Below are 8637 nucleotides of genomic sequence, written 5' to 3' on the forward strand. Positions count from 1 at the left end.
AGGGTGTTTCATTACTGAATTATCAGATGTCCTACATCAAAGGTGAGGCATCTAAAAATATTATTCAGTAGAAAGAGAACTGGGCTGTGATTTAGGAAGTCTGGACAGTGACTCCCACTTTTTCAGGAACTGACTATGGCCTCCTCCTCAGGTTTTGGTTTAGTTGAGCCTTTAGCTTTCCTCTGCGGGTCTCTAAAGCTTCCTTCTTTTTAGTCACTCAGAAATGATGTTGTGGTTTGGAATAATTAAAATGTTTTCCCAGCTGCTTTCTGTGTGTGGTGTGAGTGTGGTAGTAGGAGAAGCCTCTTTGGTTTTGGTAAAAACAGAAGCATCTCAGAGACAGAAATAAACATGTTATGGAAAAAACAAGACAGGTTCCTCCCCTCAAATTACTGTGGAACTGACAGCCTGTGGCAAAAACTTTAAAAGTCCAGAGTAGGAACAGAATGAATGATAGAAAATCTCTACCACTTGTGAGAAGTTGACAGTAATTGTGGGAATTTCTATAATGTCTGTTCAATTTTGCTGTGAACTTGAAATTGCCCTTAAAGACAAATCTGTTAAAAAGAAAAAAAAAATCCACCACCCTGACCTCCATCCTGGCTATGTCCAGATATCCTTAAAGGTGTCAGACCAAAGGAAGGGCCACACAGATATGTGAGGACTAGCTAGAGAGAGGATAACACTTGAGCTGGCTGAAGAGATTTATGTGGAGAAAGTAAGATTAAAACAAGTGCCGCTCTTCTTGTCCCAGCCTCCCCAGATTCCAGGAGGGCTCTAAATAAGTTCTACACAGTAGAACCAATACAACTTAATTACCCAGAGTCATTCGTTCACTCTAGGTTTAGATGGATGTTCTGTGGGCACCTATGGGTGTGCATGAGAGGTATCAATAACATTTGATTTATTTATTCTCCAGAATTATTAGCTCAGAGGGCATTCTCAGAATTCCTGTAGGCTAGACTACTGACATAAAACATCTTTTCTCTTAATTCAGAATTAAAATGATTTTTTTAAGATTTATTTATTTATACACACAAAAGCTGGGGTGTCGGCCAGAGGTGTGGGGGTGAGAGGATTCACCGGAGACAGAGTGGGGAACAGAACAAGCAGACACTGTGAAATTCACTGCTGAGGGGAGCAGTGGGCGAGACAGGGGAGGTCTGCTGCGCCATGTGGGTATCTACCTGGCCAGTCAGGGATCAAGTTTGTGACGCAGAGGCTGAGGGTAGTTTCACAGTGCTGTGCTTAGCCCCTAAAATGATTTTTTAAAAGTTCCCTCTGTTGTTCAGATTGGATTAATGAAGACAAGATTTGAATTTGATGAATATACCTATGCACAGACTCTTTTAATCTATATTAAGACCTGTTGCTATCAACCTATAGTTGGCAGGGAATTGGATGAGGAATTTTGTGGTCAATATGACCCCATGTTTTTTGTTTTTTGTTTTTTTTTTTATGCCAAGTCTGTGTGAGGCTGATGACTTCATTCCCACAGCCCTATTTGGGAGGCTGTGGTGGATGTTGTTTACTCCACTGTGATCCATGCCCATCTCCAGCATCCCTAATCCTGTCTAGTTTTTTTGTCTTTCCCATGGAGCAGATAGGTGAAATAATGGCTCAGCATAAATGCATCAACTCAAGAGGAAAAATAACTTAACAACATTGACCTTTCATATATGGAGCATAAAAAATACAGGCAGCACCGTGGCTTGAAAGTTTCTACAAAGCCCAGCTACAGTGTGCGAACTTCTCTTTTGTGTAGGAATTTCTGCTATATGCGCTCATACAAATTACTTTCTTTCCCTGGCTCAGTCTTCCTGTCAATAAGAGTTAAAAATTGACTTCTGAAACATCACCCATGTCTAAAACTTTCCAACTCTAAGTAACATTAGCTGACACTTGTAGGCAGCATGTATTGTATTGAACTCAATCCTATAATGTACTCTCTCCTATATGAAAGTGACAGAGACACAAAGGGGTCGAAATGTCAGCAGAATAAAGCCTGGGTAATGCTGTGTGTCACTACAGAAAGTCAAAGAGCAGAGACAGGAAATGAAACTATAAGTGCTTTTATTTTTCAGATTTGCTGGCCAATAATCTGAGAGAACAGCAGGCACAGCACCCTGAAGAGACCATTCTGACATCTCATCTTGAATTGACCTTTTTATAATGGGTTTGACAAAGATAGTCATAAGCAAACAGCCCATCAGAACATCTCATCACAGCTTGATGTTCCTAGTATTCATTGCGTTCAACCCTGAGAACTTGTTATCAGCTTCCTGGTTGTTTTGACCTTGGTATATCTGATGGTGTCAATGTCTGGCACTCATTCAGACATCATCAGGGCAGGAACTCAGTTTTGGAGTCTTAGTTTAAGGAAAATAGATTATTAAGTCATACAGTGTGTGTGTGCAAACTAAGCAAGGTGTGTATGTGTACATTCCTAGATATAGTGCCTAGATATAGGCACAAGATATAGTGCCTTCCCTTTCTCCTTAGCCCCCTGGCAAAAATCACTTGCCCTTGGTAAATGGAACTGCTTGCCCTCCATATTTGGTAAATGTAACTGCTGGGATTCTAAACAAGAGACTTTGCACTTTTAAGTGAAATCTTATAGTATTTTTCTATGTGAACCAAATCAATGGAGATCATTGGCTTTTAAGGCTTAGATTTCCCTGTTATGTATTTCTATCTCCAGTGAGCCCTTCCATGCTGGGATCACCTTCCTGCTTCTTCCTGTCCCTTCTCTGCCCCTGCCCACTGAGACTCTATACCTCAGGAATCCACAATCATGTGTGGTAGGTGAGGCTGCTGAGGAGGAAGGAAAAATGGGGGAAAACGTCCAATGACCTGCAGATTTTCACACATCCACTTGTAACTGATACTTGGGCTCAGCCATAAACCCAAGAATTAGGAATAACTAAAAGAGATACATAAGGAAATAAAAGAATAGGTCAGACTATGGGTGGTAGAAGTGAGAGTAGATGAAGAAATTTATTCCCAACTGACAACATGACAGATTCTCAGGCATAGTCAATCATGAGAGTAAAAGTCTTCACTTAGTGACAAAGCATGTTTACCTTGGCTTTTTTTTTTCAAAGATTTATTTATTTATGCATACAAGAGCAGGGGTACAGGCCAGAGGTGTGGGGGGTGAGATGATTCACCAGAGACAGAATGGGGAACAAAGCAGGCAGATTGACCAAAGTACACTGCTGAGGGGAGCAGCGGCTGAGTCAGGAGCTGTGCTATGTGGGTTGCTCCCTGCCTGGCCAGGGATTGAACTCATGCTGCAGAGTTCACAGGTTGTTGTGTCTTAACCCCTTGTGCCACCAGGGAAGCCCTACCTTGACTTTTCAGGGCTTCTCAAGTGGTAAAGTCAGAATGGATATACACATTTCTTAATAACCTATGCGTTATAAAATTCTCTAGGGCTTGAGAAAGGCATCAGGGTACAAATTTGAAAATTTAACATCAATTTAAGTATTTGAGAATACAGGCTATTAATACTAAAGATCAGCAGTGCATTCCATTCATATCTGCTTAAAAGTGTTTGTTGACTCTCCTTGCATTTTTGAGAAGTAGTGAGGTATAATAGTTAAAAATGCAAACTTTTTGAATACTAGTTCTATCATTTAATGGTAGAGTAACTTTGAGAAATGTGTACAACACATTTATGCCTTTCATTATTTTCCTCTTTCAAATAAATAAAACTCTATAGTATTGTAATCATTGAACAAGTCAATACATGTTCATTACTTAGAAGTTGAAATATCACAAACAGAAAAGGTAGTTATTATTTCACGTAGAACAGATACATTTAAGTAGCTAATCCTGCTGTTTACAAAGCATCCTTGTATTTGTTCAAAAAGATTTTTTCTTTTTTTTAAAGATTTATTTATTTATGCATACAAGAACTGGGGTGTAGGCCAGAGGTGCGGGGGTGAGAGGATTCACCAGAGGCAGAGTGGGGAGCAAGCAGAACAGACAGATCTACTGAAGTACACAGCTGAGGTGAGACATAAGAAGGTGTGCCTTGCGGGTCACCTTCCTGGCTGGGTATTGAACTCGTGCCACAGTGGCTGGGGATAGCTTCATAGTTCTGTGCCTTAACCCCTTGTGCCACCAGGGAGGCCCCCCAACAAACTTTTTCTTGCTTTGATTCTGTTAGATAAATAATAGTTCTGTAAGAATCTGGGTAAATATCCCAGTGCCATAAAACAGAGGATGGTAGGTATCTTCTATTGAATTGGATCTTGTCAAACTATATAGAAGAGCTAAACTCCCAGCTACATAAGAGAGAATATTTTATTGATAGGCAAAGGAAAACATTTATACCAAATAATAAAGTTGTAAACTGGTGAACTGCATCTCAAATTTGACCTGAATATACATTTTGTTTGAACTGCCCAATAATTTTCCAAAAGTTAAATTAATTTACCTTTGAAAAATTGGAAGATTTCTCCTAACAAAATCTAGGTGACAATGTTCTGTAGCTTTAGATGGGCTATACTATGTGATTTTCCATATCTCCAATATCTGCTATTCCTACTTTTAAAAGGTATATTACTTTTCTGGCTCCAGTAGGCATTTTGTGCTGATATGCACATAGGAGTGTATGTAAATAGTAGTTGAGTTGGCAAGACTTTCATGCCTTGATGAGCATGAACGTTATCATGTACTAGGCAACTGGGAGCAACCATAGAATTTTAAGCAGATACTTGAGCATATTTTAGTTTTTCAAAGAGTTTTCTGTTCTCTATAGAAAACAGAGGTAGAAGTCAGGTTAATAAGAAGGCAGAAGAAAGAGTGTAGGAATGGGTTTGTAAGAGGGTTGGAACAATGTCATAGGCAGTGACTCTGGAGACAGAGAGAAGAGTGTACCTTAAGAGATGGGTGGAAGTGAATCTTGTCTGCCTTATGTGATTTATATATTTATGCTGAGCCAAGAGTGACAATAATTTTTTAAATTGCAGAGTGCTTTGATCTAGCAACACAGAATGGAGACTTTAGATGCATCCCTGAGGGATTCTCTCATTTGAAAATGAAAGAGAAACTGCGCCTTTGGATTTACACAGTATTTCAGCCTTTAATATAGCTTCTTACTAAGAGATTTTCATAGATTTTAGTCTATAAAATGCATCTCAGCCCTATTGTATGGAGGAAGAAAAAGACTTGGGCAGTAAGGAAGAAGGGGTACTAGAGAGTATTACAAGTAAATGTGAATGATGAAATTTACCTGAATGTATTTGGTCTTTTCCCCTGATGGCAATAAGAAGATATTAAAAAGTTTTAGGTAGAAGCAAGTTCTGATCATTTTTTTTCAATAATGTTTTTAACAATATTACTGTGAGGGGGAAACAACAGCTTGTGCAGGGATAATACAGTCCATTCCAGTTAGGAGGGTATTCCTTTAATCTGGGTGGGAGTTAGAGGTCAGAACTAGAGGGCTCAAATTGAGAGAAAAATGGAAGTAAACAATAGAAAAAGTATGAAGGAATTAGACATTGATATGCTGTGATGAGTTAGATACCTAATTAAGGAATTACTAAAATATTGTAGGTCAGAGATTTCAGTTTTCTCCCTTAATTATTTATGTGACAGTATGCAAGAGTATGTGTAATTTCTGGTGAGCTACAATGAGATCCTAATACAAGAATAAAATAACTAAAATTGATCGAGTTCTAAGTATATGCTCACCATTCTAGGTTTTCTCCCTGTGACTTTTAGAAATATAAAGTAAACCCCCTTTTTTTACTGAAAATATATTATTGCCAATTGTTGACTCTAAGGAATAAGTTAGTTATTAAATTATTAAATTAGCTGTAGTAATTTTTAATAGTAACATATTAATAATGATTTATCTTCCAACCAGTGCTCACATTTTATGCATTATAATGAAGGTCTTTAAGTCAATGTGGCAAAAATAGTTAAGAGCAGGGGTCTTATCTTCAGATTTTGTACATTCCAATTCTGACTTTGCAGATTGATAGCTGTGTAATATTAGTCAAACTACTTATTATCCTTTGGCTTTTCTTTTTTTAAAAAAAGATTTATTTTTATTATTTGTGCATACAAGAACTGGGGTGTAGGCCAGAGGTGCAGGGGGCGGGGAGTAAGAGGATTCACCAGAGACAGAGTGAGGAGCAGAACAGCCAGCTCTATTGAAAATACTGCTGAGGGAGCAGTGGGTGAGACAGGAGAGGTCTGCCGTGCCATGTGGTTTAGCTCCCTGGATGGGGATTGAATTCAGGCAGGCTATAGTTGTTGGTGATAGCTTGAGAGCAAGAGACTTAAACCCCACCAGGGAGATCAGGATGCATCATTTTCTTTACTTGAAAATAAGGATACTAGCATTACTACCATCATTAGGCGGTAGTAAGGAATGGGTTATTGCATGTAACAACATTAAGGAAGGGCCAGGCATATGTAATCTGCTCAGTAAATATTGTCTTTTAAAATAATTGAAATGGAGGAAGACAATACAGATCTGAACAAGTACATAATATTAAGGCTAGAGAGTGTGGCAAAAGTAATAGATTTTGCAATGGAAGAAACTCCTTTATTGTGCCATAAAATAAGACTGTTAAAGGAAATAAAAAAAGACCTAAAGAAATAGAGAACTCTCCTGTGTTCATGAATTGGAAAAATAAATATTGTTGAAATGGACATATTACCTATAGCAATTTACCGATTCAACACAATACTTTCTAAAATCCCAATGGTCTTTTTTCAAGGAAATAGAATAAATAATTACAAAATCTATATGGCGCCATGTAAAACCCTGAATAGCCAAATTAATCCTGACAGAAAAGAAGAAAAAGATATCACAGACTTTAAACTATACCACACAGCAATAGTAATAAAAATAGTATGGTATTGGAACAGAAATCAAAACACAGTCCAATGCAATAGATTAGAAAGCCCAGAAATAAACCCATACAGATATGAACAGTTAGTCTTTGACTAGGGCCAGAAGACGGAAAGCCTCTTTTACTAATGGTGTTGGGAAATACAAACAACCTCATGCAAAGAAAAAAAAAAAAAGAAGAAACTATATCCACACTGACCTCTGTACACAAAAACTAATTCAAAATGAATTAAAAACTTGGATATGAGACCTGAAACTATAAAATAATTAAAGAAGGTAGAGGGAATACACTACTAGACACCAACCACAAAGACGTATTTGGGGACACAACCCCAATAACAAGGGAACCAAAACCAAAAATAATCTGGACCACATCAAACCAAAAAAAAATTTTATCTCAAAGACATAAGTAGACATTTTTCTAAAGAAGACATTAAGACCTACAGCTACCTGACAAGTTGTTATCACTTTTATAAAGGAAATGTGAGTCAAAACCACAATGAAGTATCACTACATGGCTGAGACTGACCTATATATAAAAGAATAGAAACAGTGGATGGTGATAAGAATGTGTGTGTGTGGGTGTGTGTGTCTGTGTGTGTGTGTGGGTGTGGAGGGGGGCGGGGAGGGACACTCATCCACTGTGGGTGGGAATGTAATTTGGTGCAGCCTCTATGGAAAAAGCCATGGAGATAACTTTAAAAAATATAAAAATGATAATCCCATATGCTTATGTTCCAGCAATACCACTAATAGATATTTCTCCAAAGAATATTAAAACACTAATGCAAAAAACTTATGCACTCTTATGTTCATAGCACTGTGCACAATTACCAAGTCATGAGCCTAGTCCAAATGCCCAATGACAGGTGACTGGGTTAATAATTGTGGATACAGGGGCCTCCCTAGTGGTAGAAGGATTAAAGACACAGTGCTATCAAGCTATTGCCAGTCACTGCGACATGAGTTGGATATCCTCTCACCCCAGCACCTCTGGCCTACACCCCAGTTCTTATATGCATAAATAAATAAATCTTTAAAAAGAGAATTGTGGAATGCAAACTCAATGGAACATTACACAGCTATTAAAGAGGATGAAATAGTGTCTGTGGGAACAAAATGGATGGACTTTGAGGAAATTATGTTAAGTGAACTAAATCAGTAAGTAAAAGATAATGGGATGGTTTCACCAATCTGTTGAATATAAATAGCATGTATATGTGTAGAATACATATACACACACACACTACTGAAGCACACCAAAAACTAGTTTTTGACTTTGTGAAATATATACCATTATCAGAGGGAACAGAAGGGGGAGAAGGGGGTGAGTGGAAGATGGCTGGGCATTGCTGCAGGAGGTTTGGTGGAGAGTGAATGAAGCATGTGTACATAGGGAGGAGTAAAAATGCAACCCCAAAATTATATAGGCATGTACATGACTGACAAATTAATTTTAAAATAAAGTATGAATAAATAATTAAAATCCTATAACCACTGAAAAATATTCAAAGCTAACTGAAACTAATTTTCCAAAAGGATGTATGTATATATGATTTACTTCAAACAAACTTTCAAAATAATTCTACCCGTATCAGCCCTCTCTCCCATTCCATTTTCCCTCATCTGAGAAAGCCCACGAAGACTGCTTATCCTATGCAAGTTGCACAAGGTAGAGGTTAAACCAGAATCAATGAGTAAACAGGAGAAATAGAAAGAGGACAAAGAACTCCACATTGCAAAAGTCCCACAGTGAGGAGTGA

This window comes from Talpa occidentalis, unplaced genomic scaffold (genome assembly GCF_014898055.3).
Source record: "Talpa occidentalis isolate TD23 unplaced genomic scaffold, MPIMG_talOcc4v2.1 talOcc4.4, whole genome shotgun sequence".
Lineage (NCBI taxonomy): Eukaryota > Metazoa > Chordata > Mammalia > Eulipotyphla > Talpidae > Talpa > Talpa occidentalis.